General features: G+C 41.0%; 2 pseudogenes; one reads left to right on the forward strand and one right to left on the reverse strand.

Moving 5' to 3' along the window:
- Positions 1–3,892: 3,892 nt before the first annotated feature.
- LOC120782504 lies at positions 3,893–8,974 on the forward strand (annotated as a pseudogene).
- An 8-nt stretch (positions 8,975–8,982) lies between these two features.
- On the reverse strand, positions 8,983–10,874 carry LOC120766471 (annotated as a pseudogene).
- Positions 10,875–20,846: the final 9,972 nt, after the last annotated feature.

The following is a 20,846-nucleotide window of genomic DNA, read 5'->3' on the forward strand; positions in this document are numbered from 1 at the left end:
GGAACACTTCTCTAGCCTGCTGAATGAGTGAATGCACAACGCCAGGAGAAGGCGAACCTGATTCCCCAATCGATGACGATGGAGCAGACGTTCCATTACCCGACCATGAAGAAGTTCGAATAGCAATTGCCCGCCTGAAGAACAACAAAGCGGCAGGGGCCGACGGATTGCCGGCCGAGCTATTCAAACACGGCGGGGAAGAACTGATAAGAAGCATGCATCAGCTTCTTTGTAGAATATGGTCGGACGAAAGTATGTCCAACGATTGGAATTTAAGTGTGCTCTGCCCAACACACAAAAAGGAGACCCCACAATCTGCTCCAACTCCCGTGGGATAAGCCTCCTCAATATCGCGTATAAGATTCTATCGAGCGTATTGTGTGAAAGATTAAAGCCGACCTTCAACAAAAAGATTGGACCTTATCAGTGTGGCCTTAAATCTGGCAAATCAACAACCGACCAGGTATTCACCATGCGTCAAATTTGGAAAAGATCCATGAAAGGATAATCAACACACACCACCTCTTCGTCGATTTCAAAGCTGCTTTCGACAGCACGAAAAGTAGCTGCCTTTATGTCGCGATATCTGAATTTGGTATCCCGCAAAACTAATACGGCTGTGTAAACTGACGTTGAGTAAAATGACCGGTAATGAGATTGATAACAGCTGGCCTCGCAACACCCGCGCTGTTAGTTCTGCTTTCTCCAGACTAGACAAAGGGAAGCAAAACAAATGGGTCTGGCAGTGAACGAGGGCAAGACGAAATATCTCCTGTCATCAAACAAACAGTCGTCGGCCACTAGCGACTTGGCTCTCAACGTCACTGTGGTGACAGTCATAACTTTGAAGTTGTAGATAATTTTGTCTATTTAGGAACCAGTATAAACACCACCAACAATGTCAGCCTGGAAACCCAACGCAGGATAACTCTTGCCAACAGGTGCTACTTCGGACTGAGTATGCAATAGAGAAGTAAAGTGCTCTCTCGACGAACAAAAGCCAATCTCTATAAGTCACACATTATTCCCGTCCTGCTATATGGTAGGTGGTGAGGCTTGGACAACAACAACAACCGATGAGTCACGACGTTGCGAGCTTCTTCGAGAGAAAAGTTTTGGCAGAAAAGATTTATAAGTCGACGCAATACTCCGCCGGGGAAGTTGGACGTGAAGAGGAAGACCCTCCACCCGTTGGAAGGACGGCGGTGGAGAAGGACCTGGCTTCGCTTGGAATATCCAATTGGCGCCACGTAGCGAAAAGAAGAAACGACTGGCGCGCTGTTGTTAACTCGGCTATAATCGCGTAAGCGGTGTCCACGCCAATTAAGAAGAAGAAGAGTTAGGTAGTATCGACCCGATTTAACTATTTTTGCGCCAATACTATTAACATGCCATATACTACAAAATGTTCCCTGGGTTTCATAAAAAGTACTCTCACATAAAAAAATCACTAAGTCGTAAGTCGAAAATCCCGGCATTAGTTATATGGTGGCTTCGTCACGCCTTTCGCCCAATTTTATCAATTTCGGCACAAAGATACATTGTTATGATCATTTGACAATTCAACCAGATTTCAACTTTTCTCGTGATCTTGATCATTTATATATATAGTATATAACCCTATCTAAAAACTACCTCGCTAAGTTTTAGGTGATACGTACAACCGTTTAGGTGAACCAAACTATATAATACCTGTAGCAACTGGTTGCAATCAAAATCTTTACATTAAAAAAAATATTTTTATATGGGAACGAATAGAAAAATAGTTAGCAACATTTTAGAGTATTCTTAATCGCCTAATAACCGATGCACATCTTCTAGGCATAAACTCTAATTAGGCTATCGAAAGTGTTCTGTGGAACGGAATACCAGACCTTTGTATCTTCTCTCAGAATTCTGCCTTATTTTACTGTTTAAGGGGTGCAATACTTTCCTTAACAAAAAGTTTTAAAAGTTTTTGATGAGATTCAGATCTGCCGATTACTCTGGCTAAGCCATAATGCTAGCACCATGGGCTGAAAACCATTTTTTGCAAGACCCGAAGTATGTTTCGGGCAGCTCTCTTGTTGGAATTGCCAAAATGCAAGGCGAATTCTATTCAGCATATGGAAGAATGACCTTATCTAAAACTTTAACGTATATATGGCGGTCTATGTATGTTTTCTTGTATCCAAAAAATAGGTCCCGCATTACAATATGAGAAACAATCCTAATCCCTTATATTGCCCTCACGGGGTTGTAAGGACCTAGTCATGTAGCGGACGCACATTTCTTTCTTTTTTGGACGTCGGACTCACGCGCAGCTATCATTTCCTATCATATTAATTTTGCATTGAGACCATAAAATGTCGAACCATTTTTTCTTAACTTTCAGCTCCGCCGTAATTAATGTGTCGTTTTGCAAACTGAATACGATTGCATCTATGCCGTTTTCTCAACATTGGTACCTTTCGGGACTATGTGCCAAAGCAATTTTTCTCCACAAGTCGTCTTCTTACTGTTCTTGAAGAAATTTTTGAACATAATTCTTATTGAACGGCTGCAGGGGCCTTAAACGGTACGCGCATCGGCAATCATGCAATATTTCGAACGACTTGCGCAGCCATTTTTTTGTAGTCGGCCTATTTTCAAACACAAATATTTGAGACATACATATTTCATATGTTTGCAATTTGCCTTTACGCGTGACCCATTCCTTGCAAATTTTGGACGCACAATCTTTCCTCCTCTGAACAATGTTTTGCTCGACCCATTTCATTTTAATATTTGATACAATTATTCATTCCACAGATGTAACGACTTTTTACGCGTTTTAAATTCAATATTTTTCATTTAGGAAACCATTTCGCTATTGAATCTATTATTATGTCACTAAGCACGAAGCACGCTACTTACACTTTTAAATTACAGTTAACTGTAAAATTCGACAATGCTATATTTTCCTCTTTTTTAAAAGTACATATTATTGCCTTTATTATTATGCAGAAAAGGTCTACATAAATGAAAAATTTCAAAAAAATTATGCCATTGTTTCAAAACAACACCTTTGATTCTATTTTATTGTCCGTAACTGTACATATTAATTGTAATTAGTAAGGAGAAACAAAGTGATTATATGTTCATAGCCTTAGGGGCCTTTCAAACATACATAATTTGGAAATTAAAATCTTTCTCAAAGAAAGTCTGTAATTAATCTGTCTAACTATGTAGGTCGTAACCCATAGATGACAAACTTTTAGAGGAGACATTATTATAAATAATTTTTGAACCGACCTTTCGAGTCAACTGTTAACTCAAATAACAATAGTAAAATATTGAATGATCTGAGTTTTGTACCCTATTAATTTATTAGTTTTAATTTTTACTTAGTAATTAATTTGTACTCTAACAAATGTGGACATGAAACCTAATTCTGCTTTTAGCACAAAAAGCTCGGTTACAAGTGCATCAAATTAGCGGTCGGCAATTCAGTCGTGTTATAATCTATAATTACAGCAGTGGGTGTCAATTTCCAGAGATGAAAATACAGAAGATTCAAATAAATTTCCATCAACACCTTGAATCCTCAAATTTACTAAACAAAATACATATGTACATAGGCATTGAAATATTTATAATATAATATGCGACCCACATTTGGTGAGCAAAACTGAGGGTGGCTTTCCAACCTCGTACAAATTTATGCACAAAACTAACGGAACCTGTGACAACAGTACGTGTTGCTATAACGTAAAAGGTTATTGATAAAACGTAGAAACGCTGTGAAAACATATACTGAGTACTCAGTTGTATTGAATTCAAAAACTTCATTCAACTTTTGATAGTAAATTTTTCAATCAAAATTATAACATACTCTATTTTTATTTTTCTTCTGCTGAAACTATAAAAAATCCAAACAAAAATATAGCAATTTTAAAGACAAAATAAGAACTCATATCAATAAAAATATAAGCGGATAGGGCATAATGGCTACAGAAGAGGGCTCACAGACACAAGATGAACTCATACGAAAGGCAATGCTGGACATGGGTTGGGACCCACAGGCGGAAATACCCATGGCTAGCAAGGAAAATCTCTGCATCTTGGCCGAAATGGAACAGATGGTGGAGGAGAAGATACAAATGCTCGAATCGAACATCCAAACCGAGGATCGGTTGGAGAAGCTGTTGCAACATTCTAAAAATGCCGAAATGTGTGTGAATCAGAATTTGGTAAGCAGTTGAGTCGCATACATACATATGTACATATGTATACATAAGTACGTAAATGAGACTCAGAAATTTGCGTTGCTTATAGAAACTACTGCAAGCGCATCAGACTGAAGTGCACACGGAGATACATCTTTACAAAGTTGCCGAGCGTGTGCAATCGAAGCTGAAAGCTGACATCAACAAAATCGATAAGGAAACCAAATGCTTCACCGAATATATAGACAACACAGAGAGTAAGTGCTATAACTAACGGTTTCACAGATCTTTTCAATTCGTTTTACCTATCTCTCCCTTGCAGAGGAACTGTGCCGACGAAAAAATGCCATCGACGACTTAACTTCGCGCGTTAAATGGGCGAAATCGGTGCTGCTCGAGTGGCGTGAAGCAATGGAAGACACCAACAAAGGCTATCAATTGATTGAGAAGTATTTCAAGGAAGATCAAGAGTTGGCGCGCCAAAAAGACCTGCGTCGGCAATTACTACATAACGAGCTTGAGAAACTACGTAAAGAATTGGTAAAATTATACGAAGAGCAGAAGTCGTTGGAGCAGAATATTGAATGTACCGCTATACTGTATCGTACCGCGCATACGGAGCGTCGACAAATGGTGGAAACTTGGAAATTGGCGGTGCAACAAATGCTACAGCGTGAGCGCGACATACGACACGGTGAGAACGAGCTGCAGAATTTGCGCATCGAAGCTGAACGTGTCTTAAAGGAACGCAGAAATTACGATAAACACTTGGATAACTTAATTCAGAATAATCATGAAATCGAAAATAATATCGCCTTGTTGAATGATGAAACTTCACAGATCAAAGAGCAAATCCAGAAACTCATTGATATGACTATATTGAAGGAGAATGAGGTGCCGAATACTTCAAATAGTTAAAAGACGACCTAAAATTTTTAATGTTTTTGCTTTTAAAGGTGGAGCTTTTGCAAAAGGATCTGCAAAATCTCTCAAATAAAGTGCAACAACAACGTGTGGAAAACCGTAAAATGACTAAGGAAAAAGATAAACGCAATCAGGCATTGGAAGATTTCAAATCGGTACTACGTAAGCTGGAGACACGCCTAATTGAGATGGAGAATAAGCATCTAAGCGCTGAGCAGCGTTTACAAATGTTGGAAGAGATGAACGATACCGAAGAGAAAGCACAAAAAGAGATAAACAAAGATAAGTTCCGGTTAAATGGTTTGATCTATCGTAGTCAGGACTATTTGCAGAATTTAAAGAACGATTGTCGAAGATTAGAGGTGCGTAAAATCTTCTTTACATCACTACTTTTGTATTATAGTGTCATAAGCATATTCTTTTAGAGAGCGGCTGCAGACTTCAAAAAAAATTAATGTCAGATATTACTTATATTGAGCTTTTAGCTAAAAAATTTCCACACAACCATTTCTATAATACTTAACTTCGAAATTGTGAAATTGGCCGACAATTGGTTTTTTTTTCTTTGATAACGATAGACTTTTCTCATATGTACTTACATATATTAACCAACCTGGAGACTTTGCATTGTCCTGTGCAAAACACTGACGTTTAGACAAAGACAACTTTAAGTTAAAACCTTTAGGTAAAAAGATAGTCAGTTTCTTGGCTGTACTTAATTTTGACATTTCATCGTCATTCGCGCCCTTCAGCGACTTATGTATGTATGCATGTGATTTTACGACTGACTAAATCCTTTGGGGAATAATAACTATTTCGTGTGTCTACAGCATAAATCCTAGGCTTTAACTGAAAAATAAATAAATAAGAGTCAAAAGTAAATGATAGTGACAGATTCCTACATTAGCTCGTTTTTCCTTTCCGGAATTGAATTTTTAAACCAAGGATTGATAATCAACAAGTACTTTTACCCATGATCTCACTTCGTCGTATCTTCAAATTTTCGCGATAATAAACTATTGGATGATGATGACATAACCATGCTGGCTTAATTTTTAGGTCAAGGAATTTCATCTCAGCAATATTTTTCAAAACTTTTTTGGAAATGATTTATGCTGATGCCAAACCTGGCAAAGTCGGTGATATAAAATAATTCCCCAGAACTTTTGGCGGTCAAGTCTTTTATTTTTAATTATTGTAACCGGGTTCTTTCGGATAATAATTAAATAAATTCCTTTGATATATGAATAACAATTTATTTTAACCTAAATACATAAATCCAAGGTTTCCAATGACGGCTTGTCAGCGAGCATCACCACTGTCATTCGAAACACGAAGAAAATGGAAAAGGATCTCAATCGCCTAACGGAAGTGCACTACGAGTCGGTGCGTATTTTTCTATAAATAATCTAAAAAATGTTTCAAATGAATTTACAATTCCACTAGGCTTTCAAATGTCTACAAATTGAACGTAAAATAATAATGTTACAAGGTGGAGATTTCGACCCCATACAAGAGGCCGAAGCACAGAAATATTTAACCAAGTTGGAGGCGCAAAATTTGATACTGCAAAGACGATTACAAACTACCGAAGCACAAAACAAAAAGTTGGACTATAATATGCGAAATTTAACCGATGTCTATAATGCTGATCACAAGAGATTGGAGGAGATGGTGAGTTGTTGTTGCCCACCTATACCTATACATTATAATGCACCGTTTATATTTTCTGATATGTAGCTCTTCAACATCAAAGAGGCGCAAATGTACTGCGAGGGCGGCATAAAACGTTTGAGTGTCGAAAAAAACAAGAATCAGCAGAAGATTGTCGAGTTGAGTCTTCTGAAGATGCGCAGCAAGGAGTTTGAGAATGATATAATCGAATGCGAAAACAATACCTATCACTTAGGGAAACATCGTTTGCAACTAAATCGTACCATGAAGGATCGTTTGGTGGAGATAAAGAGTCAAATGGATTTGCTAAATCTGAAGCGTAAACATTTGAATGAAGAAAGAAGCACATTGCTGGCGGACATCGGAGAACGTTCGAAACATATTGATGTCGTGCGTGCACGACTAGAATTGACCTCCCGACTGATGGGTATGAATGAAGATGGCACTTTGGTGACAGCAACGCAATTAAAAGGTGGCTGCGGCGCAAGAGAAACAAATGCTCCTAGATGAGGGTAACGAATTGAATGAGAAAGTGATCAAGGCAGAAGAAGATATTAAGGCGATGGAAACACACTGATGTTGCTGAACCATTCAAACGACTCATACCGCAAGAACCTGAATAAGAAAGTGGATGAAGGTACTTGAGAGAAAATTCAAAATCCTGGTTCAAATTTTTATACACCGAACACCAAGAAGGAAATGTCGAAGATACAATAAAGTATGCTATGTATATAGAAATGATCAGCATGACGATCTGAGTCGATTTGACCGTGTCCGTCTGTCTATCTGCATATATGCGAACTAGTCCTTCAGCTTTTGAGATATCAATCTGAAATTTTGCACAATTCCTTATTCGGAACCAGAATCCAGAACCGAATACCCAGAATCAGGCTACTGCAGCATCAAAATCAAGCTTTAATAGGGATAACTGTTTTATTTGACAAGATATCTCCATGAAATGGATTATCGTCCAGGGCAAAACTACAATTTCCGAATTCCGAAATTTCGTAATCCGAAAAACTTGTTCAGATCGAACCTCGCCTTACAAAGTGACCGATCCTAGTATGAAAAATATTTTAATTTGGCAAGATATCTGCACGAAAATTGACATCTAAGTATATTTGTCCAAGGCAACCGACAACCTCCGAAGAAATTGTTAGTGTAGTAGGGACAGTATATGTCTGTCGTATACATTAGCCGATCAAACACAAGACCATTTATGGAAGCATTTATTTGTGAAGGGTATACTTGGTGTAACTTGGTTGCAGCCGAATTTAACATTTACACTTGTATTACTTATTTTTTCCATTTGCTTTTAACATTAGATCAAGTCTTGGAAGAAATCAAAGAATTGCAGTCCAACTATTGTCTTGCCTTGACGCAACTCAAGTCTCTACGCAGTAAACATCGTCAAGTGGAAAAAGAAAATGACAAAAATTTACATATATATGAGAACCTGGGAAGACAATTGGAATCTCAACTGGCAAAAGTATTTTAAATTGATGATTACACAAACATACTTTATCGATTATATTAAATTGAATTGTTTTCACTTTAGCATGGAGAATAGCGAAATATTGGAAAAACTACAAAAGGAAATTGAAGATCAGAAAACCAAACTGCAGCGCGCCGAACGTGAGGTCAAAATTTCTTTGAAGGCGGTTAGGAGCGCAATTTAGGCAAGGAATTCGTTGAAGCTTATGAACGCGAATTGGATTTGCGTGAATTTGAATACCGTAATTCGAGCGCACTTAACCAGCTGGCTGACATGGCGGAGAATGATGACGACATTGGCCCGGAAAGTAATACGTATAATGTTGGATAAAGACGCCTTAAAATGCCTCATATGTTGCAGAAAACACGCAGCTTTGCTTCATGGCGCAGCGATGTGTCGGAAACCTCTTCATCGCGTGGTACGAAGTGCACTGATATAGTTCTTTTCAATTTAATATATTTCTCTTTTACAGATATGCCTTTGTCCACTCCACATTCTTCCGTTTCGGAGACTACAAGCGTTGTTATTCAACCTTCGGTCGTTTCCATAGATTTTTCACCATCTTAATGCTTCAACTATCAACATATTTGCAATGCAATTCTCTAGCAATCATATTTTTATTTTCAAATACTATATTTGATGATTTTAAAATTGAAAACACAGATTTATGTCAGAAACTACAACTTTCATTAAAGTTTTTGTGGGATTATGTTTAATCTTCTGCCTCCGAGCCACTGCCAGAACCGCTATCCGAACCACTTGGTGTTGCGCTGCCTGAACGGGACGGTGTACGTGAGGCTGAGCCAGAACGTGAACCAGAAGCGCTGCCTGATCGCGAGCCAGATCGAGAGCGGGAGCGAGAACGTGCTGGCGTTTTCGATGGTGAACGCGATCCAGAGTTAGAACGCGAGCGGGAGCGGGAGCGACTAACCGAACGCGATGGTGAGCGTGAAGTATGTGAGGCAGAACGTGAACGTGATCTTGAAACAGATTTATGCGATCCTGCTGGTGTAGCTGAGCGAGAACGTGATGGCGATTTGGATGCAGAACGTGACCGCGATCGTGAATGTGCGGTAGAGCGAGAACCACTACGACTGCGACTACCCGACTTGGAGCGAGATCGAGAGCGTGAAGCACGTGAACCCGAACCTGAACGTGAACCAGAACTAGATCGTGATCGTGAACGGGACTTAGATTTTTGCATGCGATTTAGAACGGGAGCGTGATTGACGGTCTCTTTCGCTTTTTGAGCTGCTTCTGCGTTGTCATTTTCGGATTCGTCTCCATCATCAGCATCACCGCCTTTGTTATTATTGTTTCTACTAGTGGTCTGTGTAGTTGTTGCGATCTCTTCCTCGTCCTCTTCATCTTCTTCCATTTCCTCATCCTCCTCATCACCTGCTGGCTCTAGTTGTTTTTCTCGGTATCTTTGCATACGATGTTCATTGGCATCAATGGGCGATGTTTGACCACCTATAACATATAGATTTAGTATACGTACAATAGATATTTCGATGAAAAAGTCTTACCAGTTTGGTATTGCTTGGTTGTTGTCCGGTCTTCACACGTCGCTTATTTAGGCGCACACGTGTCTCCAATTCATTATAGAATACACCATCTTGACGTACAACGAAAAAGTAATTTTCTTCGTAACCCTTAGATGCTTTACTTTTGACATTCCAGTTGTATTCGCGTGCAATTTTGTACTCATAATCCTCGTCGTCTTTGTACAAAACATTTTCAGCAAAGTCATTGCGTCTCTTGTCCAAAGTCTCTTCAGTGGGTAAGAAGTAGGCCACAAATTGTTCACCACTTTCGTCCATCACACCACGAATCATAGCTTGAGACATTTCTTCCAATTGTGCCGGTACATTTTTGCCAGCAGGCGCAGGATCACTATCGAAAATAACCTGTGCACATGGGTACTTCCAATTCTTGAAATCTGGATACACAGGCAATATTTCCACTGGTACCACATTTGGTTTGGAGTAATGTTTGCTGATTTCATGTTTGGAGTCACTGAATGTTTTCTCAATAGCTTTAATTTGTGCATCACGATCAAGGTAGAGCGTTTCTTCGCGTAAGGACTTCTTAACATTATAACCCACCTTAGCTTCAATATTCTCAAGATTTTGCGGTTGGAAGCGCGTCTGTTCTGTCGAAATATATTCCGACTTACGCAACCATGAAACACTGCGCGAATGTTGGCGCGAACGCATCGAATCATGCGGCGTGTGTACATCTTCCTCCAATAACCTTTCATCTGCTGGGTCAAGTTGAGCGTAGGGATCGGCCTGATATAGATCGCGATTTATTAAGTCGATTGTTACACCCAAGTCATGTTCGGTAAGCACTTCATATTTGTAGTTGCGTTCCAGCGAAGTCGGATTGTATTGCACAAAGCGGTTGCTGTCGAACGGATACTGCAGAAATTTCAAGTCAAAGGGTATGTCAGGAAGACTGTTGCCATATTTCACCCGACATATTAATTCGGACCTAAAAAGAGATTGTATTGTTATTTGCACTTAAAGCATTTATGTAAATGTTTTCTTTACTTGCGTTCTCGGCCGTTCTAACAGGTCGCTTCTCCGCATTCGGAAGTTGTATTAATAATAGTGGGCGCCATTCTTAAATGTGATCGATATCTTTTGGCAGAAAGGCCTCACACCCAACACTTTATGCACACAAAACAAATTTAGTTATTAAAATTAATAAAACTCACTAGAAATTACGAAAAATTCAGAAATGAAAACAGTAAACGAATGCAATGACAAATGGAAAGGAATGTCAAAATCGGCATTTGACATCGTAGATATGCTAATAATTAATCGATATTTGGAAGATGTGTATTTCATTATCGATGGTACAATAGGTTATTATTAGGTAATACTATGTTCGGACCGACAACGAAAACATGTTTTCGTGGGAAAAACTGGTTTTCGCACGAAAACTTGTGTTTTGTCAAACGAACACAGTTTTCGCTGAAAACTACTTGACAACTTTCATTCCACTTATTATAATCGGTGCCTGCTCTACTTTAATCGATGTTTTTGGAAGACATATTTTGCCGGCCCTAAATTGTCGCTTGATATTTGTTTACATTCCATATACAAATCACATTAGGGGGATTCTCTTGCTTTTGCAAAACTTTACACGGTGCAGAAATTGCAGAATTTTCCTCTTGGTGCAACGGCACAGCAACAAACACACGCAGAAAAATTATTTGCAATGGCTGTAAAATATGTCAGACCAAAACCCTTGACAAAAAAAAGTAACCATTTCTCCTCTTTCACTGCACGTCGGTGTGATTAGCTTACTTGCTCTCTGTCATTAATTTTGAGCATTTGTTTGGGTAGCCATCTGTTACTGAAAATAGTTTGTTTCGTTATTGTTATGGTCACAGAAAACTGGTGCATTTTTCTTGCTATGGGTTATTTGTTTCGTTATTCATTGGTCATCACTGCCTATCGTATCAGTCAACTTTTTCCTCATGAATAAAGCAATTGAAATATTTATTTTATTTTATTCTTTTTTGAAGTTTGTATCTTTATATAATACATGACAGTTATATTTTTCCTTTCTATTTTTACAATTTTTTCGCAATTGTTTTAGATTATCTTTTAAATATTTACATTTTCAGTCATATATAAATTACAAACTAAATTTTCTTTTAGAATAAATTATTTTTTTTAAAATTTTGTTGTTTTGTTTTGAAAATTATCATTGATTTACTAATTCTTAATATTAACACAATTTGTACATATGCAAGCTGAATTAACAATAACATTTAAATTAATTAATTTGAACTATTATTATTGAGTAATTTAAATATAATAATAATTTTCCTCCGAAATTTTCAAATATCTAAAATGAATAGAAAGAATTAAATTATTTTTTGTTTGTATTTGTTAAGGCATCTTTATTAAATTCTAAAAATAAATACTAAAATTATTAATACTATACTATTTAATTTTGTACACTCCAGCTGGCACTCATCCACGTAGCATATGCAAATTTCTTTACCAACTTGTATAGGTGCTATCGCATAACTTTGGTTAATCTTGCTTTGAAGTAGATAAAGTCCAGCACCCCTCAGGCATTGGTGAATCGCTCGTCGCAAAGTCCTGACTACTTGTGTCTTTCATACCTATTAATGTCTTAAAAACCTTCGCGTTGGTGAACTAAAGGCAACACTCGAAAATATGTTAAACAATTTTCAGGAACATTACACTTACAGTAGTTAATTGTTCGTCCGCAAATGCTGTACAAAAAGTTGGTCCATTTGTTGCTCACAGTGTTCACCTAACATTTTGTGATAATTTTTTTTGTTCTGGATTGAAGTGACCAGAAAAACTGTTATACATGGCCAGTAAACGAATAATTAACCTAATGTTGTAACCATGGTGTTGTGATGTAGTGCAGGTCGCCTCCGCGCTGGTGCATCCTGGGTAACGCTAAATGGCCAGCGGCCTTCACGGCCTTACACTCCTTAGACGACTTTTTTGGCATCAAACTGGTTTTTAGAGTAGGAAACTTATTTGGAACTGTTAGAACCCTGGGCTGGTGGTGGCGGCATTCTGGCACCTGAGTATGATGGGGTGACACCCATCAGAAAGCCCTGGCAGGACTCAGAGTACGTTCCCCTCCCGGCGTCGTTAAGTTGGCGTGGTAGGTGTAAGTTGAGAGAACTCCTTCTTTACGCTGGTCGGCTCTGAACGTACTGCCTCATAAGGGCGTACGTCAACCCTCGCCGTGGCCCGTCACTGGGGGACCATAAAGGTGACTACCTTCCGGGGACGGATAGCGGCTCTTAGTGGGGACCCTTTTAGCATGGACAAGTCAACCACAAACATCGACGAAAAGGTGACAGAAGGGGAGGTGAAGCGGATGTCGAAATCGACACCCAGATCTGTCCCAGGCGGGGCCGCTCTCCCGTGGCGACAAAACCGTCACTGGGCAGCTGCAGCAATAAGACGAAGACTCCCGGCTAGGAAATCGATAAAACTAGCAGAGGAACTTCTGCTAGAATTATGAAGGGATCCACAGGGGGCATTAGCAAGGGTGCTTTAGCGATTGGCAGCAAAAATCGTGGAGTGCTACGGTGGTGGTAAGCAAGTTGGTCAGGTGTCTGAGCAGCATGCTAACACGCTTGAGTGGGCCAAAAGGTGCTGAGTTGAGAGGAGACCCATAGGGCACGACTCGAAACGAGTAGACCTGAACCAACGGTTAAGCGGCAAAGGTCGCATGAGGAGAAACCTCCCTTGGTAAAAAACCGCGAACGATGGCTGAGTCAACTTTTAGCGAAGTCGCTAAAAGCGCTGGCGCAATAGTACTTGGTGTGCTCGACCGCAGCAAGGAGGACGGTGCCATCTCCCATGAAGAGTGAAAGAGAATAGCGGCGGCTGTCTCTTCGGTCTTCCTCAAGGCGGTTAAGGGAAACCCGGTTGGCACCATGGGCTGCACAAGCTGACAAGATGTGCAGATGAAAGATCGGCCGTCTTATATAAGGAGGCAGTCTCTCAGATGGGGGAGGTTTGGAAGGGAGTCAATCGGGAGGCAGTGGATAAAGCGGATCTTCCTCTTCACCCTAGGGCTCGTGTCTGGCTGCCAGCCGAACCTTCCACTGCGAATGAGATCGAGGAAATCCTCAGATACTACAACCCCTCACTTCCCACGCATGACTGGAGAGTTATAAGGCTGGAGAGAACCGATGAACCATATCGGCAGGCGCTGATAATGCTTAAAGCGGAGCCATTCGGTCCTCTCAGCAAAACCAAGGGAGCGATCAGCTATGGCTTCGAAATGGTAGTGCTGAAGGTACTCCCGACGGATACCAGGGCAGATGGCGACCAAGCTGCAGATGCGGGGAGAAGGCAGAGGGCATTAGTGATGTTCAAACGACCCAAACCTCTCGGATGTGGCGAGTTATGGAGGCGGTTCGTTGATCGGTGACTCCGTCTTCAGCCTCGAACAATTGTTTGAGGAGGTGAGGGTCAATTATGACATGGGCGCTGAACTGGCGCTCCTAGAGGAGACTCTGAAGGATGAAATTCCTCCAGATTAATCGCCAACACGCAAAGGCGGCCTCCGCCAATCTATTGCTTCGAACGGATCAAGACGAAGCCGATGTCGTCCTGATCCAGGGAGAGCTGGGAGAGCTCGGATACCAATACTAGAGGTTTTTTTTTTTATTGATTTTATTGTCAGCGAAAATCTTCGCATCTGTAATAGGGGAAATTCTCCAATTTTTGTGACCGCAGGCAGGGGAGGAGGATCTCGACCTCACCCTAGCCTCACACGAGATTGCCCCGCTGATCTCAAACTGTAGGGTCCTCGGTGACCACTCCTTTTCTGATCACAGATATATCGGGTTTAGTCTAGTCGGAGAAAGTCCGCCTGGAAAACCTTTCAGAAATCTTAGGAACACGGAATGTTACCGCAAGAGGCTGCGACAAACTCTCTCATGCGCACCGGGGTGGACGCGTTTGCCACCGCCGATGAGATGGGTCGAAGTCTTCAGCTTGGCGTGCAACACTGCACTGCACTCCTGTCCACTGAAAACACCGAAAGGCAGAGGAAAACCTTAATGGTGGACTATGGAACTCTCGGGAAATTAGGGCGTCCTGTAGACGCTTATTTAACAGGGCCCATAGGAGTGGGATATCTGACGATTGGGCATTGTATAAAACAGGGCTTTCGATATACTTACAAGTCCGAGCTAAGAAAGGCTAAGAGGATCTCGTGGAAGAGCTTCTGCGAAAAAGTGGAGGGGTGTCACGAGTCCTCTAGATTCAGCCGCATTCTCGCAAAAAAAGCCCAGTGCCCCTGGGTTATATCAAGGACGTAAATGGGAAGTGGGCCATGAGGAGTGAAGAAACACTTCAGATGCTCCTTGATGCTCACTTCCCTAGCAGCACGTCCCCTGCAGAGGTATCTCTCGGAGCGTTGCATGTTGAGTGCACGGCCTTTGCCGACCTTCTGGAAGAGCGACACTTGACATGGGCGATTAATTCGTTCAAACTGTTCAAGTCGCCGGAACCGGACGGTGCAGACTGCATCAGATTAGGTTACATCCCAGGGGCCTGGAGACGAGTCAGAGTTACGTTCATCCCGACGGCTGGCAAGGGCTCCCACGTTACGGACAAGGATTTCAGGCCCATCAGCCTCTCCTCTTCCTTTCTGTCGTGGCTTGAGGAAGCTATTGAGGCTAGGACTTCGCTGTTGGGACCTTCCTTGATATTGAGGGAGCTTTCAACAATGTTCTGTCGGAGGCAGTCATAGCTGCTCTAGACGGTCTTGGGGTTGAATCGAACCTCAAGCACCTCATCATGATCAAATGTGAGCAGGGGAACCCCTCAGGGTGGAGTTCTTTCTTCTCTTCTATAGATCCTAGTCGTTAACGACCTTCTCAAAAAACTAGAGGATCTTGGCTGTAGGGTGATTGCCTATGCAGACGATGTGGCACTTATGGTGAAAGGAAAGTTTCTTAGCACCGTGTATGAGTTGACGCAGGGATACAGTGAAGTATTTAGGGCTCATCCTGGATAAGAAGCTTTCAATGAAGCCGAACATCGAGATAGAGCAAAAAAAGGCATCCATTGCCCTATACTGCTGTAGAGGTGGGGCTCTTACCGAAGATGGTCCTCTGGCTCTATGACGCCATAGTCAAGCCCATAATGTTCTATGGAGTTCTTCAGAAGACCACACTTACAAAGAAACTCGAGAGCGTTCAACGGGCTGCTTTCTGCTTTCATCAGCATGTGCGGTGCATTAAGGTCCACCCCAACCATCGCACTTAATGCAATTCTGAACATAACGCTCGTGGACATCGCCGGAAGGTGTATAGGTGTATAGGTGTATATATATATATATATTTAAGTGACTATTAGGCTCAGGGAATCTGGGTTAGATATCCTCAAAAGCTTTGACTGCATACCGGATCATCTGGATCATGGAGTCGCCATATCGAACTCCAGCGGCTGGCCATATATCGACGAGGGAGCTATGGGAGGGAAGAAGCTGTTGGAGGAGATGGGCAGTAAGCTTCTTTACGGATGGGCCAAAGCTTGGGGGGAAGCTTGGTGGAGGGATTTACTGTCGGAAGCTCTCCATCAAATCCAGTTTCAGACTTGCCGACTATTGCAATGTCTTCCAGGCTGAGGTTGCAGCCATCAAGGTAGATTTGCTGCTCCGGAGAGTGTCTATCTTCAGAAAAGTGACCATTCACTCAGATAGCAGAGCGGCGATACTAACCTTGAACTCATTCACAGTGCGTTCAAGGTTGGTCGAAGAGTGTCTGGCGTCACTGTCTCTGGCGGCGAGGGTATTAGTTATAAGGCTTGTATGGGTGCCGGGCCCAGCGGAATCGCAGGTAACTGCAAAGATGATGAGCTAGCAAGAAAAAGGCACCCTAAAATCGTTATCGGTAGAATGGGAACGGGTCGGTGCTCCTGCATCCTCTTGTGTTTTACTACTGGATTGCTGGGCCTCGCGGATGCTTGGTCAACGCTGGGACAACATTGGTACTTGCGCGGTCACAAAATCCTTTTGGCCCAAGGTAGATCGCAGGAGATCTAGCGATCTCTTTGCCCTCAGTAAGGCTAGCCTCTCATTAGCAGTGGTGGGGCTCTTGACGGGCCACTGCCCTTATGCAGAAGCTGCTGGGAAGAAGATGCGGTAGAAACTAGCCAGCACTTCCTTCTTGACTGCCCGTGTTTGGGAGATCAAGACTTAGACACTTGGGGCCCATACCTTCAGACATCCCACCGAACTGGCGGGTGTAGAAATTAAGCGCTTTTTTATAACCGAACCATGGTATTGTTGGATCGTATTCTGGCAAAGGCACTACCAATGCATTGTTATTGTGGCCAAGGGCATGCATCAGAATATTCATCTGCAATTAGAAACAATTCAATAAATTTTTAAGAACAACATATAATGACGTACTTACTTATACACGCAATGTTACGTTATTTGACGACACACCAGCACCTTTTCGCCAAGGTTCCTCATGCCTGCTGTAAACGCATACCACCAATCAACTATGCCCATTTTTTGGTTATCGTTATTGTCGAAACTAAAAAAAATAAAAAAGAAAACAATAAATACGCTTTGTAACACCAGGTACATAAAGCTACAATCAATAATAATGGTACTGTTAAACACTTTTTCACTTACACTAAATGTTATAACATACATTTTCAAATAATATGGAGTCCAATCGCATTTTCTTATTGAGATTACTCGCTGCACTCTCTAATATGCGACGCCTTTGTTCTTGCTTATCCCTTTTTATACTCTCTACATAACGGTTGTTTGTAAGTCCTAAAACTAAAAGTCAGATATACGGTTATATATACCAAAGTGATCAGAGTGACGAGTAGAGTTGAAATCCGGATGTCTGTCTGTCCGTCCGTCCGTCTGACCGTCCGTGCAAGCTGTAACTTGAGCAAAAATTGAGATATCATGATGAAACTTGGTACACGCACATACATATTTCTTGGCTCCATAAGAAGGTTAAGTTCGAAGATGGGCAAAATCGGCCTACTACCACGCCCACAAAATGGCGAAAACCAAAAACCTATAAAGTGTCATAACTAAGCCATAAATAAAGGTATTAAAGTGAAATTTGGCACAAAGGATCGCATTAGGGAGGGGCATATTTGGACATAATTTTTTTGGAAAAGTGAGCGTCGCCCCGCCCCTTACTAAGTTTTTTGTACATATCTCGGAAACTACTATAGCTATGTCAACCAAACTCTATAGAGTCGTTTTCTTCAAGCATTTCCATATAATGGAAGAAATCGGATTATAACCACGCCCACTCCCATACAAAGGTTATGTTGAAAATCACTAAAAGTGCGTTAACCGACTAACAAAAAACGTCAAAAACACTAAATTATACGGAAGAAATGGCAGAAGGAACCTGCACCCAGGCTTTTTGCAAAAATTAAAAATGGGCGTGGCGTCGCCCACTTATGGACCAAAAACCATATCTCAGGAACTACTTTACCGATTTCAATGAAATTCGGTATATAATATTTTCTTAACACCCTGATGACGTGTAGAAAATATGGGTGAAATCGGTTCACAACCACGCCTTCTTCCAATATAACACTATTTTGAATTCCATCTGATGCCTTCTCTGTATAATACATGTATATGTACATTAGGAACCAATGATGATAGCGGAATAAAACTTTACACAAATACGGTATTTGGAAAATATGTAAATGACGGATAATGAAATCTCGATTATCACTTTATCATGCGAGAGTATAAAATGTTCGGTGACACCCGAACTTAGCCATTCCTTACTTGTTTGATATATACATTAGAGTTTTCCACTTCAAGACGAAAAGTTACATATTAATATGTATTAGTATAAGAGGTGAAATGAATACACAATCTCCTTCTTTAAAACCCTCTAAGTTCAATGCATTGTCGTATTTTGCGTTTATTCTATCGCTCAGAATTCTGGTGCGCTGTCTAACCATACCATGTATTTCTTTCATCTCGTCTTCCAGCAGGCTGTTGACTTCCTTAGAATTCCTTCCTACAGTGGCATTAATTCCAAATTTCAAATCAATCGGTAACCGAAGATCAGTACCAAAAGTTACCCTTGCTAGAGCCTGCCTCGTTGTTTCATGTATTGCACACCGATAAGCCATCAGGAACAGGGATATATTTATATCCTCAAATGTTGATCCAAAGTTCGATTGAATCGTTCTGCCATCGGACTGCGAATGTAGTGCAGTTGTACGGATTTCCGAATACCCAGTTTCTGGCACATCTCCTCAATTAAAGCGGATTCAAAATTCTTCCCAAGGTCGGAATGTAATTCTATTGGAACACCGTATCTCGATACCCAATTGTTGAAGGATACCTCCGCTACCGTTTCTGCCTCTTGGTTAGGAATTGCGTATACTTCGCTCAAACGGCGCACCCGAATTGTACTGCTTCATTTAACCATGACTGGTGGACTTCGGCCCTTTAGCTACAAAGCATTCGGCACTATTGGCGATTCACTTCGTAACTGATTGCTGACAACCAATCCAATAAAATCTTTGTTTTTCCGTTGATGAAAGCATCCATACACCAACTAAACATTTCCATAATGCCCAATGTGCCTTAGCAACTGGGCCTCCTGCAGCTATTTCTTCTTTAGTGGGTCGTTTGCTTATCTCTTTTCAATATATTACACACCTCAAATCCGTATCTTGTTGCTGTAACTTTTATAGCTCTACTGGATCCCAGTCTGAAGTTATTATTATTAATCGGGCACCTATAATATCCTCCTTGGTCTAAGCTACAGGGACGGAGGTACATCATATCCGTATTTCCGTGACTACTACCTTTTCGATGTTCTATAAAGAAGTCGTAACTTTGGAGTTTCTCAAAGCACCGTGCCAGTTGTCCTTCTGGGTTCCTGAATTGTAGAAACCATTTTAATGCTGTATGATCTGTGCTGACTTGGAAACGCTGGCCATAAAGAAACTTATGAAAATGTTTGATGCACTTCACAAACGCCAGTAATTTCCTTTGAGTTACACAATAATTTCTCTATGGTTTGCTCATTGTCTGAGTATAATACGCCACCACTTTCTTATGCCCGTTAATCATTTGTGAAAGAACGCCTGCTACTGCATACCCACTAGTATCTGTGTCCAAAATAACCGATTCTTCAGAGTTTGGAAAGCCTCTTCCTGTATTTTATTCCATTCAAAGCCTCTGTTTTTTCTTTCGTAAGTTCATCTAGGCTACATCCTACGCTGGCAAAATTTGGACCGAATCGTTGATCATAAGGACACAGTCCAAGAAAATTGCGCAATTCATGTTAATTTTTAGGAGGAGGTCAATCTTATACTGCCTCTATCTTTTCACTTGTCACTTTGTGTCCCAAACAGCTTACTTCCTATGTATTTCAAAAGGGAACACTTCATCATGCTTAGCTTTAGACCGGCACTAGCTATATGATGGAAAGCCTCTTATAAGTTCGATGATGTTCATCGAAATTTTAAGCCAACACGATGCTGTCGTCGAGGTATACCAAACAGGTCTTACAGTGCAATCCGTTTAATACCTGGTCCGCAGGTCAATCAAAGGTAGCAGGAGCTTTACATAATCAAAAGCGCATTGCGGTAAATTGCCATAGATCATCTCCAACGCTAAAATTCTTCTTTGTATCCTTCATTTACCTTCACTTGTCGAAATCCACTTTTCAAATCAATAGTTGAGAACCATTTTGTGCCTAACAACGAGTACAACGTGTCATCGATTCTAGGTAGTGGATAACTGTCTATCTTCTTTACATCATTCAGCCTTTTGTAGTCCACATAGAACCTCATGCTGCCATCTTTCTTCTTCACAAGTACCACAGGTGAACTCTATGGACTCGCTGAAAGTTCGAATACGCCGCTTTCGCTCAAATTACTTATAGTTTGGTTGATAACTTAACGTTTTGGTAAAGGAACGCGAGGAGCCTGGCGAATTGGTGTTGCATTACCTGTGTTAATAAAATGTTTCACAACTTTGGTTCTTCCTGGTTTGAAATCGTGTTTATCAAA

The sequence above is a fragment of the Bactrocera tryoni genome, chromosome 1 (genome assembly GCF_016617805.1).
Source record: "Bactrocera tryoni isolate S06 chromosome 1, CSIRO_BtryS06_freeze2, whole genome shotgun sequence".
NCBI classification, from domain to species: domain Eukaryota; kingdom Metazoa; phylum Arthropoda; class Insecta; order Diptera; family Tephritidae; genus Bactrocera; species Bactrocera tryoni.